Source organism: Tupaia chinensis, unplaced genomic scaffold, assembly GCF_000334495.1.
Source record: "Tupaia chinensis unplaced genomic scaffold, TupChi_1.0 Scaffold000074_1, whole genome shotgun sequence".
Classification (NCBI taxonomy): Eukaryota; Metazoa; Chordata; class Mammalia; order Scandentia; family Tupaiidae; genus Tupaia; species Tupaia belangeri.
The window spans coordinates 2,387,635-2,401,334 of record NW_006159534.1 but is presented as its reverse complement, the minus strand read 5'-3'; the positions used below and the strand labels follow the sequence as shown (position 1 = coordinate 2,401,334).

The following is a 13,700-nucleotide window of genomic DNA, read 5'->3' as shown; positions in this document are numbered from 1 at the left end:
ACCATAGTTTGAGTCCTGAATCCGGAGGGCATGTGTGCATGTGTGCCCAAAATTCTGAGAGAATGGAAGAGAAGGAATTGCTGTGTGGCCATCCCCCTTGAGAGGTGGTTTCTCACTTTTTTTTCTCTGTCTACAGTGGGTACACAGGCTCCATAACAAAAATCTACCATAAAAAAAAGATTATTTGATTTTCTTTATCATCATTTTTTTTTTTAATTTGCTACAGAACACATGTACTCACCAGAGAGAAACAGAAAGGAAGAGAAAGATAGAGAGGGAAAGTGAGAAAGCAAGCCACCAGGTCCACGACTTGAATAGCAAGAAGCCTTGGGGAGTTCAGTGTCTTAACCACCACACCACCCGCTGGCCCCTAGCTCAAAGGTCTTAAGGTCTTGGCACAGAGATCAGGTCACCAACCCCAAATCCTCTTTCTGTCCTGGTGAGTTATCCCTTCAGAGATATTCTGGGGGAAAAAACGTTTTTCTCTATGTGCACACACAACATAGAACACAACTGACATCAGAGGTGTGGGCTTTTTCCCCCCCTGCACTAAGCAATTCCCCACTTCTTGATAGACACTGACAGAGTACCCTATGCTTTAACTCAATTCCAGCACTATCCACCTGGAGTTAGTGCCAGATCTCACAAGTTAATGGCTTGGTCTGGCTCCCTCTCCTCAGCTTTGATCATTTACATTAATAGCTCACAGAATTCTGTTTACTTACTAGAGTATTGATTTATTACAAAGGACATACTAGGCTGGCCCTCTAGCCTGGTGGTTAAGGTGAACCAGGTCCCAAATGGCTGACTGCTTTTCGAATCCCAGCCTCGGCGACATGGAAAACATTGTGAGTGCAAGTGCATGCTAGAAATCCCAACAGGATGGAGAAATGGAGGAGCCACATGGTGTGACCATGTCCAATTGTGGGGCGCTTTCTCTCTGTCTCTGTCTCTTTACCTCTCTCTGGTGAGTGTGCATACCTTTTGGCAATTAAAAAAATTAAAACAAAAATTAAGAACAAAGGACATACTAAAGAATGCAAAGGAACAGCCCCATGAAGAGCCCAAAGGGAAAGGTCTGGAAGAGTCTTGAACACAGGAGGTTCTGACCCCATAGTGTTTGGGGTTGTGCTGTCCTCCCTGGACATGGATGAGGCCTTGTTCGACAGTCCAGAAGCTCTCTCAACCCCACTCTATAGGCTCTTCTTAAGGTTTATTTATTTCTTTCATGAGCAAGAAGATGGAGAAGACCAAGAGACAGTACCTCCAACAGGGTCTTCATGCCATGATTCACTCCCAGCCTCAGCTGGCCCAAGTCGTGGACATGTGCTTGCTTAGCAAGCTCAGGGAGACCTCTGGACATGAATCCAGAACTTCCCACATGAGTCAGCCTCACAGAAAACCACGTTCTACCACTGCACAGCCCTGTGGCCCCACTTTAGGCACATTCATGGAGGCTTCATCCCCTGAGGACAACTGGCTATTAACTCATGTCCTGCTCTTCTTCCCTCCCTGAGGATGAGGAGTGGGGTGAAGAGTTCCAGGTGTCTAATCATAAGGCATGGGGGCAGCGACCAAATGTATCTTTCTATCATGTCTCAGGAGCATTCCTTCCTCAAATGGATTGGTTCATCCCTGCCACAGCAAGTGCAGGTCCAGAAGAACTGTGTGAGGCCTGGCTTTGACAGGCCACCCGAGGTTCTGTTTCCTCAGAAGCCTGTTATGCTCTGGTTAGCACATGGCCAGGCAGGAAGTCTGCAGGGTATTGCTGCGTGGCTGGGCATCAAGCTTGTGAACACAATTCCAAGTCAGCCAGGCATCCTCTGCAGCAGGGAGCTGAGTAAGCAAGGCCATCTCTGCAGCAGAGACGAGCTCTTTGGGACTGATCCATGCCCATTCTGGCAGCCCCGACTAGTGAGCCTGGATTGTTTGCCCACCTCTGGCTAGGGACAATGATCAGAGTGATGATGTACTCAGACTGGTCAGCTTGGGTCAGTACAGTTACCAGAGAAGCCAGGAGAGGGACAGGACACTGTTTCTGGTCTTTTTTTCTTAAGAGAGTTTTTTTTGCTATAGGGCACATGCACTTGCCAGACAGAAAGCAAGAAATCACGCCCAGGGGGATGGTTACACTGCAACCCCTTCTCCATTCTCCTCTTGGGATCTTGGGCACACACACACACGCACACATGTCCAGCGTAAGTTTTAAGCCATCAGGTCCAGGACTTGAACAGTGGTCAACTATGTGGGAGCCAACTGACATAACCATTATGCCATCTGCTTGATCCAGGATGAGGCACTGTGACTGACAGCTTCGTTAGGGCCTGGGAGAGTAAGGACGGATACATCTCCATAAACAAGACAAAACATGTTAGAGAAATAAAAGGGGAACTGTCACCTCTGGGTGAACTCCTGTGTTTTCAGTGTTCTCATGCTTATACAAGTCCAGTGTTTTTGCAAGATTCTCATTTCTTGCCGCAAATACAAAGTAGACAAAAAGATGACCTATTTCCCCTTGTTCTGTGTAAAAGATTAATATTATTTTACTACAGCCTGCTTGGAACATTGCCCTATTGAACTGCCAGTGGGAATACAACCCAAATTTTCTTGGAAAATATGACTGAGTCAAAAATAATACAATGAGTGTCTCTCTTTCACTCTCTCTCTAGTGAGTGCACGTGTCCCATAGCAAAATTAAAAATAAATAAATACATTAAATAAATAATTCTTGAAAAAAAAATAAAGGAAATGCAATGGGAGGGAGCTGGCTCCTTGGTTTGGAGGTAATTCACTGTTCAAAGAGAAAACAGATCCCACATAGCACCTGAAGTTCGAATCCTGAACCTAGTTGGCCTGAAACACACCAGGCATGCATGTGTGTGCCCAAGGTCTGACAGGCTGGAGGACGGAGGGAAGCGAATTGTGGTGTGACCAGACCTTGGGGAGGGTGCTTCTCTCTCTTGTGTGTGTGCATATGCTCTATCATGAATAAAAGGAAAAAAATACATAATCGACTAAAATAGAAAGAAAACTAAATGTCTCTATGCTTCTCAAAATTAGGAGATTCATGGAAAACTTTTGAGGAAAATATGTAAAGAAAGTGGCATCGTTCACACTACACATAAATAGGTCTTCTTCCAGGGGACCGAACGCAATTACTACAAAGGAGCTTCAGAAAGTTCTTGGAAAGACATATGATGAAAAAACTGTGCCTGCAGGATTTAAATTTGCACCAAGATAAACTTGTATATGTTTAATTCACTTTATTTAACTTTGTTTATTTATTTTAACTTTACCAGGAAGAGACAGAATGAGAGAGAGAGAGAGAGAGAAGAAAGTGAAAAAGTAAGCTACCAAGTACGGGACTCGAATGATGGTTGGCCATATGGGAGTCCAGCGCCCTCAACCACAACACCTCCTGCTAGCCCTAAACTTGTGTTTTAATTCTACTCTTCCATAGTTTTTGGAAACCTCCTCTTATTTTATAATTTTTAAACTTTTTCTTTTATTTATGATGAAAAAGCATGAGAGTAACAGTGAGAGAAGAGAAGAGCACCCCTACAATGTCTGATCACACCACGAATCCCTTCCTCCAGTCCTCCGGTTTCTCAGATCATGGGCACCAGAGCACATCTCAGGCATGTTTCAGGCTGACCAGGCTGGGGACTTGAACCACTGTTAGCAGGTGAGATCCAACTTTTCAACAGCAAATAATACCACTAGGCCATGGAGCTGGCCCTCTGTTTCTTGTTTGTTTTTATTGCTGTTTCTTCATAAACCAGAGAGTCATACACTCCCCAGAGAGAGACATGGTGGGGGGAATTACCCCAATGGGGCATGGTCACACCACAATCTTTTCTACTCTATTTCTCCATCCTGTTGGGATTTGGGACATGAGCCTAGCATGTCTCTCAAACTGCTGCATCCAGGATTCAAACCATACAGTTGGCCGTGTGGGATCTGGTTCCTTAACAGCTAGCCAGGGGCCACAGAGCCAGTCCTCTTACTTTTTATAAAACCCCAGAGTGGAAGAGGCAAATATAGAAGTATGTTTTTTGTGTTTTTCCCCCTCTCTTGCGTTCTTTCTCCTTTTCAGAAATTCAGGAACTGAGGCCAAGGTGGCACCTCAGGAGTGTTCTTAGTTGCTATGGAAATGCTAAGCCTCTGCCATTTTCCTGGGTGAGTCATTAGTGAAGTGCAGTCCTCTCACAAGGCGCCTTCGTCTTCCTGAGTGCTGAGCAGGCATGGCTGTGCCCTCTCCATCCAGTTCTTTTTTATGATAGAGAGCGTGCGTATGCACACAAGAGAAGAGAAGGACCCTGACAGGATCTCGTCATTGCCACTCTCACTTTCCCTGGCTGGCTCTCCAGCTCCTCAGGATCCTGGCCAGGGATGCTTGCAGCCAGCATATTCTCAAGACCCAGGAATCCAAACCCACAGTCGACCATGTGGCCTCCAGCCCTGCACTCGGCTAGCCACCGCCTGGCCCTTCCATTTCTACTTGTCCAGTAACTTTGTAAAGTAGCTAATAATGTTTGTCTTCATCTTCCCAGAGCCTGGGGCCTCTGCTGACTCTGGTTTTCACCTGCAAGTGGGAGAAGAATGTGATCTGGGTCCTTTCCATGACTGAGCTGCAGTCAGGGCACAAGAATTTTAACACTGTAAACCTAGCTCTAAATAAGAAAAGATGGATTTTGCCTAAAGGTGTTAGGTAGAATTTGGGCTAAAGAGAAAAGGAGGAGAAATATTTTAGGAGCAAAGACAGCCCTCCCTAAACCTCCAACAATCACACAAAGCCAGCCCTCCCTAAACCTCCAACAATCACACAAAGCGTATTCCTAAAATGCATTATTAAGAAAATCTTGTGGGATTGGCGTAATGGCTATGTCGCTGGACTCCCATGTAGTCGACGTGGTTCGAGTCCTGGACCCAGTGGCTTAAACTCATGCCAGTTGTGTGTGTGTGCATGCGTGCCCAAGATCCTGAGAGGAGAAAGGAGGAGAAGGGATTGTAGCATGGCCACCACCCCTGGGGGGTGATTTCTCGCTTTCTGTCTCTCTGTCTTTTGGCGAGCGCCCTATAGCAAACACACACACACACACACACAAAAACAAAAAACTTGTCATTTTAGGGCATGTGGAATCAACAGAACACAGAAATTCCTATTTTTTTTCTCCTTACAAGTTTTCTCAGTCTCCAGGGGAAAGATTAGCCAAGGACTCATCCCACTCTGCCGGGAAGAGACTGGCACCTTCCGAGGAGCGCCTGGGGGCAGAACAGGCGGGGGGGCCCCGCTGCAAACAGAGGTGGTTTCCTGCAGCTACAGCTTCTGTTGGATTTCTCTCCTGTTTCCAGGGGTCCCTCACCTCTCAGACACAGACCAGTAGTGTTCCTTATCACTACAACATAATAATAAAAATAAAGTGTACCATAAACATAATGCACTTGAACCACTTTGAAACTGTCCTGTTCTCCACTCTCTGAATCCCCCTGCCCCCACCCCCAAACCTGGCAAAATTGTCCTCTATGAACCAGTCCCTGGGGCCGAAAGGTTGGGGACAGCACTGGTCTGCTGCTTTCTGCACCTTCTGCAGGGGTCCAGAATTCAGTCTCACTAAATCTCTTCCCACCCTTGGCCTTCATCCCGCCTTGCAGCCCTGCCCTCAGCTGCCTGCTTGGGCACTGGCAGCCTCATGGTCTTGGTTCCTACTGTTGAAACTTTTGGTCAGTACTTTTTTGTTTGTTTGTTTTACATTCGAGAGGGAAAACAATAAAATAATCTGCTGTATGCCCATCGCTCATATTCAAAAATTACCGAGTTTTGCCACATTGACTAGTTCGTTTTTATTTGCTGAGGTACTTAAAGGCAAATGCCAGACATCATAGTATTTCACTTCTGAATTTTCAAAATACTGACTTTCTTAAAAGCATAACTGCAATCCTGATCACACCTAACCAAACTAACCACGGTATTTTGGTATCACCGAGTAACCAATCTGTAATTAGGTTGCCCTGACTGCCTCTGAAGTATCTTTTTATAACTGATTTGTTTGACTCGAGATCCCAACAAAGTCTCCACGTTACATTTGGTTATCATTTACACACTTAAAATTAATTTCCCCTCCCTGAGTAGTTTCGTTTCCAGCTAAGTTTTAGAAGGCAACCCTACTAGTACATCTTGGCAGTGTTTAATTAGGATGTTTAATATGACTTCGTTATTTTGTTGGCCTGCTTTTCATTGAGAGACCTAGTGGTGTGGTGTGGCAGGGGTCCGGGGGGTGGGCAGGTGTTAAGATCTTGGCATCGGACAAGGCAAGCGGAACCAGATTCATCAGCAGACCAGAGACGAAAATAATAATTACAGCCAGCACGTATCCAGAGCTTAATGCGTGCCAGGCATTGTTCTAAATGCGTTCTATGTAATTATCTCATTTTTAAAAGAGAATCTCATTGGGAGATTTTCAGGTGCTTGCGAAACAGGAGGAAAATGCTGCCTTTTTGGTCGGAAGGAGGTTATCTAGATGGGTCACACAGCTTGGGAGCATTAGAGGATGCAAAATACTCTGACTGGCTGAGTTGTCTCCTCCACTCCCACATATAAATAACATTAAGGGACAGACGCTTTTGCTGCCACAAGGTCTCAGGAGGGGAGTACAGGAGACCCTTTAACCCTTTGTCCTGAACGGATCTATATCTTCCTCTCCCATCCTTAGCCTGTGTCTTAAGTCATAGTCCCCAAATGCCACCTCCCTGGCGGCAGCCTCTGTGATTCATCACCAGTGGCGGCAGCAAAAGGCTGCCTGGAACTACTTAGCCTGGCCAGGCTTTCTCAATGCTCCTGTGAGTAAGTAGGGTTATTATTCATCGACTATAATGCTTTTGGCTTTTTTAATCCCTGAAATGGGATCACAGGGCATTCTGCACAGCTTGGACGGCCACGTGTGTTAAACACTGCTTTCTACCTTGAGCTGCTCCAAGGTCTGATCTTGAAAATATGAGCAGCCAGTGTTGCCACCTTAGGACTCCAGGTAGGGGCATCACAGGAGCTGGGCCTCTGAGCTGGAGGTGAGTCAGCGTGAGGGCTCACAGGGAACCCTCACTACTGGCACACGTAAGAAAAAGTCAGGGGCAGGCCAGGTTTGGGGCTGGAGAATGGCTGCAGTAGGACACTAGAATCCAGGCCATGAAACCAATGTACAGTGAGGTGAGCCAAGGTCCGGCACCTGCTTGAAGTAGAATCCCAGGTTTGGAGCCGGGCGGTGGCACAGTGTTGACACAAGTGGAACCACATGAAAAGGTCCAGGTTCACTTTCTGGGGCCCCTCTCTGCACACTGGATGGGCTCATGTGTGCCCGTGATCCGGACCAGCTGAGGCACGAGCATCCTGTGGGTGGTGCCCTTCTCTCTCTCTGTCTCTCTTTCTCATGGAAGACATAAACTTAGAAGGAAAAGGAGAAGAGGAAGGAAAAGAAGGAAAGAGGAGGAGTAAAGAATCATCATCCCAGATATATAATCCCAGGGCATATCTCAGAACTGGGCTGGTAGAAAATACCAAGGTGAGCCAGGCTAGCTCCACAGTAATGCCCTGCTCAAGAGAAGCTGGATCCCACACAGAGATTGTGGTTCACCCCCCAGTCAGTCATCCTGAAACCCACTGGGTACGCGCTGGACTGAAGGCAGTGGGTGAAGTGTCTCTCCCTCTTCCCCCCACCCCCCATAGCCCTTGACTTTGTCTTAAGTGTGCTAGGAGTCAGGGTGTCCTGTGAGTCCTTCACTCTGACTCACCTCAACCTCAAAGGCCTCCCAGGGTTCAGACCCAGCTCCCATAATGCTTCTACCTAGAGTCCTTAGGCAGCATGTGTGAGCTCCATCATGAATAAAGAAAAAAAAAAAGGTGGGACCAGCAGTTGATGTAAAGGCTATGTCGCTGGATTCCCATGTAGTCGACTGCAGTTTGTGTCCCGGACCCGGTGGCTTAAAACTCACGCCGGGCGCGTGTGCATGCATGCCCAAGATCCCGAGAGGAGAATGGAGGAGAAGGGATGTGGCGTGGGCAGACCCCCTGGGGGGGGGGGGGATTTCTCACTTTCTGTCTCTCTGTCTCTCTCTCTCTGGTGAGTGCACACGCCCTATAGCAAAAACCTCTTTAAAAAAAAAAAAGTGAGGCATAAAACCTCAGCAGCGCCAGCCAGCACAGACCAGTTCAAATGTTTTTCCTTCTGGCTTCTGCTGGAGATCAGAGGACCCAGTGCCATGGCAGTCCTACGTCTGCCTTAAGGTGCTGCTCTCTCACCAGGGTTCTCCTCCCACAGCCCCTTAGGACCGCCCTGTGGGGCCTCTCCCAGCACACCTCCTCCTGACCTCTGTGTCCACACAGGGCTGAGCACTGCCGTGTGGCCTGGGGCAGGGGGAGATGATGAGGGGAGAGCTGCTTTACTTGTACATACCCTTGTTATCGTTAATAACTGAAAAATAACACAAGGAGTCATGGTTCAGGCGAAGTACTTGGGTGTTAGCTTCCTCCATTTATCACAGCCCTACTTAATCTGTCCATTTAAGTCTTTGAGATAAAATGCATTTTTTAAAGATCCACAAATACCATTATCTTCTTTTCTGCCTTAGGGACACAGATCTATATAGAGATCCACAACCAAAATAAATAGTTTAAATCAAGTGGGTTTGCACACCTAATGACCCCCTTCAGTAGTAGAAATGTTTAATGATAGTTTAGTTCATGGAAACCCCAGCGACCAGGTTCCAAACAGTCTCAGTTGGGAAACCCAAGACTTTTTCTTTTGGAAATTCTCAATGATAGGTTTTCAAGGCAGCTGATAAAACAGTTAATTATAGTGAGGTGTGTGGCTGCCCCGTAACATGCACTTTCTCCGAGCCTATGATTGGAGCTTCTTGTCACGTCCCTGAACAGGGCTACTCAGGCTACCATACAGTTTTTTCTTCCTTTGGGGGACATCTTCCTTAAATGAGACAGAACTTCAGATAAAAATGCAAAATCTAGCATGAGAGTGCTGGGTAGAACCTTTGCGAACCTCCTAACCCCTCTTCCCATGGCTCGTTCACTCAGGGTACACTGGCTTTGTACAAGTCAGTCACATGCTTGGCACAAAGCAACTAGACCTTGACTCCAGTTCAGTGACTGTCACGTTTTATAGAACATCGGGATCCCCTGGAGGAGGGTTGCTGGGAGCTGAAAACATTCATTTCCAATAAGCTCCCAATTACGGTAACACTGCTGGTCTGGGTAGGGCCCCTACTTTGAGAGTCAGCACTCTAGCTGCTCTTTTTATCTATGGTTCTTTCTCGTTGGGTCTGATTGACCCACTCCTTTAGCTCCATCAAAACTTTGATCATAGGGCCAGTAGGTGGTATAGTGGTTGAGGTGCTGGACTCCCATATGGCTGACTGCAGTTGGAGTCCCTGGCCTGGTGGCTTGAAACTCACGTGTGTAACAGCACCAACTCGGCCTTGGCCCTCCTGATCGCCTCAGCGCTACCAACGCCCGACATGGAGGTTCCTAATCCGCCCTCGCCCTCGCACTCGCGGGTGCGCCAAAACTACCACCCGTCCTGCGAGCCCGCCCTCAACAACCACATCAACCTGGAGCTGTAGCCTCCTACGTGTACCTGTCCATGGCCTTCTACTTCGAGCGCGACGACGTGGTCCTGAAGCACTTCACCCAGTACGTCCTGCGCCTGTCGCACAAGGAGAGGGAGCAGGCCCAGAAGCTGATGGAGCCTACAGGTCCAGCATGGCAGCCGCCTTCACTTCTGTGGCTCCCGGCCACGGAGGGCGCCTTCCACCTGTCGAAGACCCTCAATCAGAACCTCCTGGAGCTGCAGCGGCTGGCTTCCAACAAGAGCAATGCCCACCTGTGCGACTTCCTGGAGGACCACTATCCGAACCACCAGGTGGAGACCATCAAGGAGCTGAGCTGCCACGTGACCAGCCTGCACGAGATGGGGGCGCCTCAAGGAGGCCTGGCCAAGTGTCTTGGACAGGTTCACCCGGGGCGCCTGCCGTCAGGACTGAGCTAGGACTGGGCTCCAGCCTCGGGGTCACTTCCGGGTCACCTGGCCAGGAGTACATGTTGCTCCTTCAGAATGTTCATTTAGAGCTTTTCTTCTCAGTTTCACCATTGTTTCCAATAACGTTATTTGGTTTGTAAGAAAAAGAGAGAAAGAAAGAAAGAAAAGGAAAGGAAATGTGGATGCCCCAAATCCCAGGAGGAGAACTGAGAAGGAATTACAACATGGCCATCCCTCTGGGGGAGGGGTGATTTTTTTCACTTTTCCTCTCCGTGAGTCTCTGTCTCTCTCTCTCTCCAGTGAGTGCACACACCTGATGTCAAAATCCTTAAAAAAAATAGTCACTTGTCACCTTCTCTGTGGCCAGCCTGACCACCTTATTTTAGATGGCTAACTCTGACCTCTTTCAACACTTCTGATCACCCTAAACTGCTGTGCAATTTTTTCATGTGGCACTCACCACTTTCGAACATCCTGTATAACTTAGTAATTTATTGTACTGACTGCCAGTTTCACTCACTAGAACATAAGCTCCTCGATCTCTTATTTGTTCACTGATCGGTTCCAGCAGCTATACTGGGAGATGAACCTTTAAGAGGTGAGGCCTAAAGGGAGGTGAGGCCTAAAGTCTCAGATAGCCTAGAGGGAGGTGATTAGATCATGAAGACTCTGCCTTTGTGGCTAGATCAGAGCGATTCTCCTGCTAGTGAGTGAGTTGCTCTAAAACAAGATCACCTCTCGTGTTTAGACCTTTACGCATGCACCTGGGTGCCCTTCTGCTTCTCTGCCCTGTTTTCATGTGGCAGAAGCCCCTCATCCAAAGCTGCCAGATATGGCCACTAAATCTTAAACTTTCCAACCTTCAGAATTGTAAGCCAATAAACCTCTTTTCTTTATAAATTACCCAGTCTCAGATACTGTGTTATAGCAACATGAATGGCAAAACACTGGTGAATCTCTAGCACCTGGAACAGTGCCCACCACATGTGAGTATTTGCTGCATCAATGATTCCTTTTTTTTTTTTTTTTTTTTTTAGGTTTTTGCCATAAGGCATATACGCTTGCCTGAGAAAGAGACACAGAAAGGAAAAGGGAGGGATCACTCCCCACCTCCCCCCTGCAGAAGGGATGGTCACCTTGCAATCTCTTCACCTCCGTTTTCCTCTTGGGATTTTGGGCATGCACACTCATGTGATTTTTAAGCCATCATGTCCAAGACTTGAACTACGGTTAGCCATGTAGGAGTCCAGCACCTTAACTGCCATGCCACCTGTTGGCTCCCAATGATTCAACTCTTAATGTTTCTGTACATCACAAGGGCAAGAATTTTTTTTTTTTTGAGAGCTTTTTACTATAGGGTGCATGTGCTTACCAGAAAGACAGAGAGAGACATAGAGACAGAAAGAAAGACATCGCCGCCACCAGCGGGGATGGCCATGCTGCAATCCCTTCTCCTCCATTCTCCTCTCGGGATCTTGGGCACGCACACACACCCGGTGTGAGTTTAAGCCATCGGGTCCAGGACTCGAACCATGGTCGACTACATGGGAGTTCAGCGACATAACCATTACGCTAATTGCTGGTCCCAAGAATCTTCATTTCTTCACAGGCTTCAAAAGAGATTTTCTCTGCCTCTCTTCCTATTTTCCTGCTATTTCCTTTATACAAAATGCTGTCCTTTCTTTCCATCTCTTCACCTTAAATCTATTTATCCTTTAAGCCAAATCATTCTCTTTTAGCTCCTGCTACGATGCCAGTTCAGCTGTTTCTAACCTTTTTTTCCTCAGTGCTATTTTGGTGTCCCTGGTTATAAATCCTCTGAGCGCAGAGACCACGTTCTGAATAAAGGACCAAATAGTAGGACCTGAATAAATGCATGTTGAGTGATTGAACATTCTTTTCACAGTCCTGTAAAGAGAGTTCATAAAACAATAGTCATTATGTTCCCATTTATATAAAAATTGACAATTTGCGAAGTCCTTTCAGTTTTTTTTTTTTTCTTTCATTTTCATGAGAACTCTTTGGGCTAAGTAGGGAAGGTATTGTTATGTTAATTTTACATCTAGGGGAAGTGAATTTGGGTTAAATTTAGACAGCATCCACTTCACCAGGATTAATGATAAAGTTAGGGGAGTTGCTGGCACAAAGCTGAAACTCAAAGTATGTTAGTTTCTCTTCCCTAAGAGATTTTCAAAAAGCTGCTTAGATAAAATGATTTATTTTGTTCACACAACGTCCAAGAGGTGAATCAATTTTAAGCTGTGCTTTTTCCTCCATCTTTCTGGGCCGTGAGAAGGGTGCGCATGGATGTCCTGGCTGATGCCCTCAAGTGCATCAACAACGCCGAAAAGAGAGGCCCACGCCAGCTTCTTATGAGGCCGTGCTCTGAAGTCATCGCCTGGTTTCTCACCGTGATGGTGAAGCATGGTTACACGGGCGAATTTGAAATCATTGATGACCACAGAGCTGGAAAAATTATTGTGAACCTCACTGGCAGGTTAAACGAGTGTGGAGTGGTTACCCCCCCGATTCAACGTGCAGCTCAAAGATCTAGAGAAATGGCAGAATAATCTGCTCCCCTCGCGGCAGTTTGGCTTCATCTTCCTGACAGCCTCAGTTGCCATCGTGGGTCATGGAGAGGCAAGACAGAAACATACAAGAGGGAAAATGCTGGGATTCTTTATCTAGGGATATAATGCACACATACAAATAAAATCCCTCATTGGATAAAATCAAACAAATAAATAAATAAATAAAAAGCAAGCTGTATGTCTCTAACTCTTAAACTGTAATTCTGTGAAGTATTGCTTGTTCTCATTTACTGATGAAGTAACAGACTCAGAAAAGTTGAGTAACTTGCACACAGTCACATCACCAGTGAGTGATGGAGGCAGCATTTGAACTCAGTTCCCACATCCTGATTTTTCTACTTCTGTAAAGCACAATGACACTTTGATCGCTTGATGCTCATACCTTAGGACTCAGAGTCCAGGGCTCTTTTGTGTAGACCAACCACTGACCGTCATGCTGATAGCCTGGAAATTGCTAACACTGGTTCTCTTGGTTCATCTATAGGGTCGAGACTCTCAATAGCTCCTGCCTACTTCCCTCCTTTGGCTTGTATATATACAGGATCACAAACAGAGCTGTTAAGGCCATCAGATGTCCTTTGGTCCTTCCCTTTTGTTTTGCAAATAAGAAAAAATGAGATCTAAAGAAAAGAAATGACTTGCTTAAAAATCAAAGCTAGAGGGGGGGGGGCCCACGGACCGGGGGCTCATGCCCCCTGCGCAGCTGCGCGCCAAGGACAACTCAGACTGCAGATGCCCACAACACCATTCCTGGTAACTACAAGATGACTGCTGTGCCGCATCAGCTGATAATCATCCCTGCATACCAGAACTGCTTTCCTGAAACTGCATTCCCTGGAGACTCACCTACAATTGTGGATCTGCAGGAGACCCTCCCTTAATCCAACCCTGAATAGAATCTATGCTCCCTATTGTCAAAAACTTTAAGAGCTGATAATTGGAACTCGTGGCCTCTCTCCCTTTACTTGTATGTATCACTTTTTCAATAACTCTTCTGGAAGACAACTGTATATAGCAGAGATAGTGTAATGGGAGAGTGGGAAAGGGCAGAGGGACAAACATAGGG

At 46.7% G+C, this 13,700-nt stretch overlaps 2 pseudogenes; both read left to right on the top strand.

Annotated features, from left to right (window-relative positions):
* The first annotated feature begins 9,514 nt into the window (after window positions 1-9,514).
* LOC102492483 (ferritin heavy chain pseudogene) lies at window positions 9,515-10,052 on the top strand (annotated as a pseudogene).
* A 2,294-nt stretch (window positions 10,053-12,346) lies between these two features.
* Window positions 12,347-12,731, top strand: LOC102492069 (40S ribosomal protein S15a-like; annotated as a pseudogene).
* Window positions 12,732-13,700: the final 969 nt, after the last annotated feature.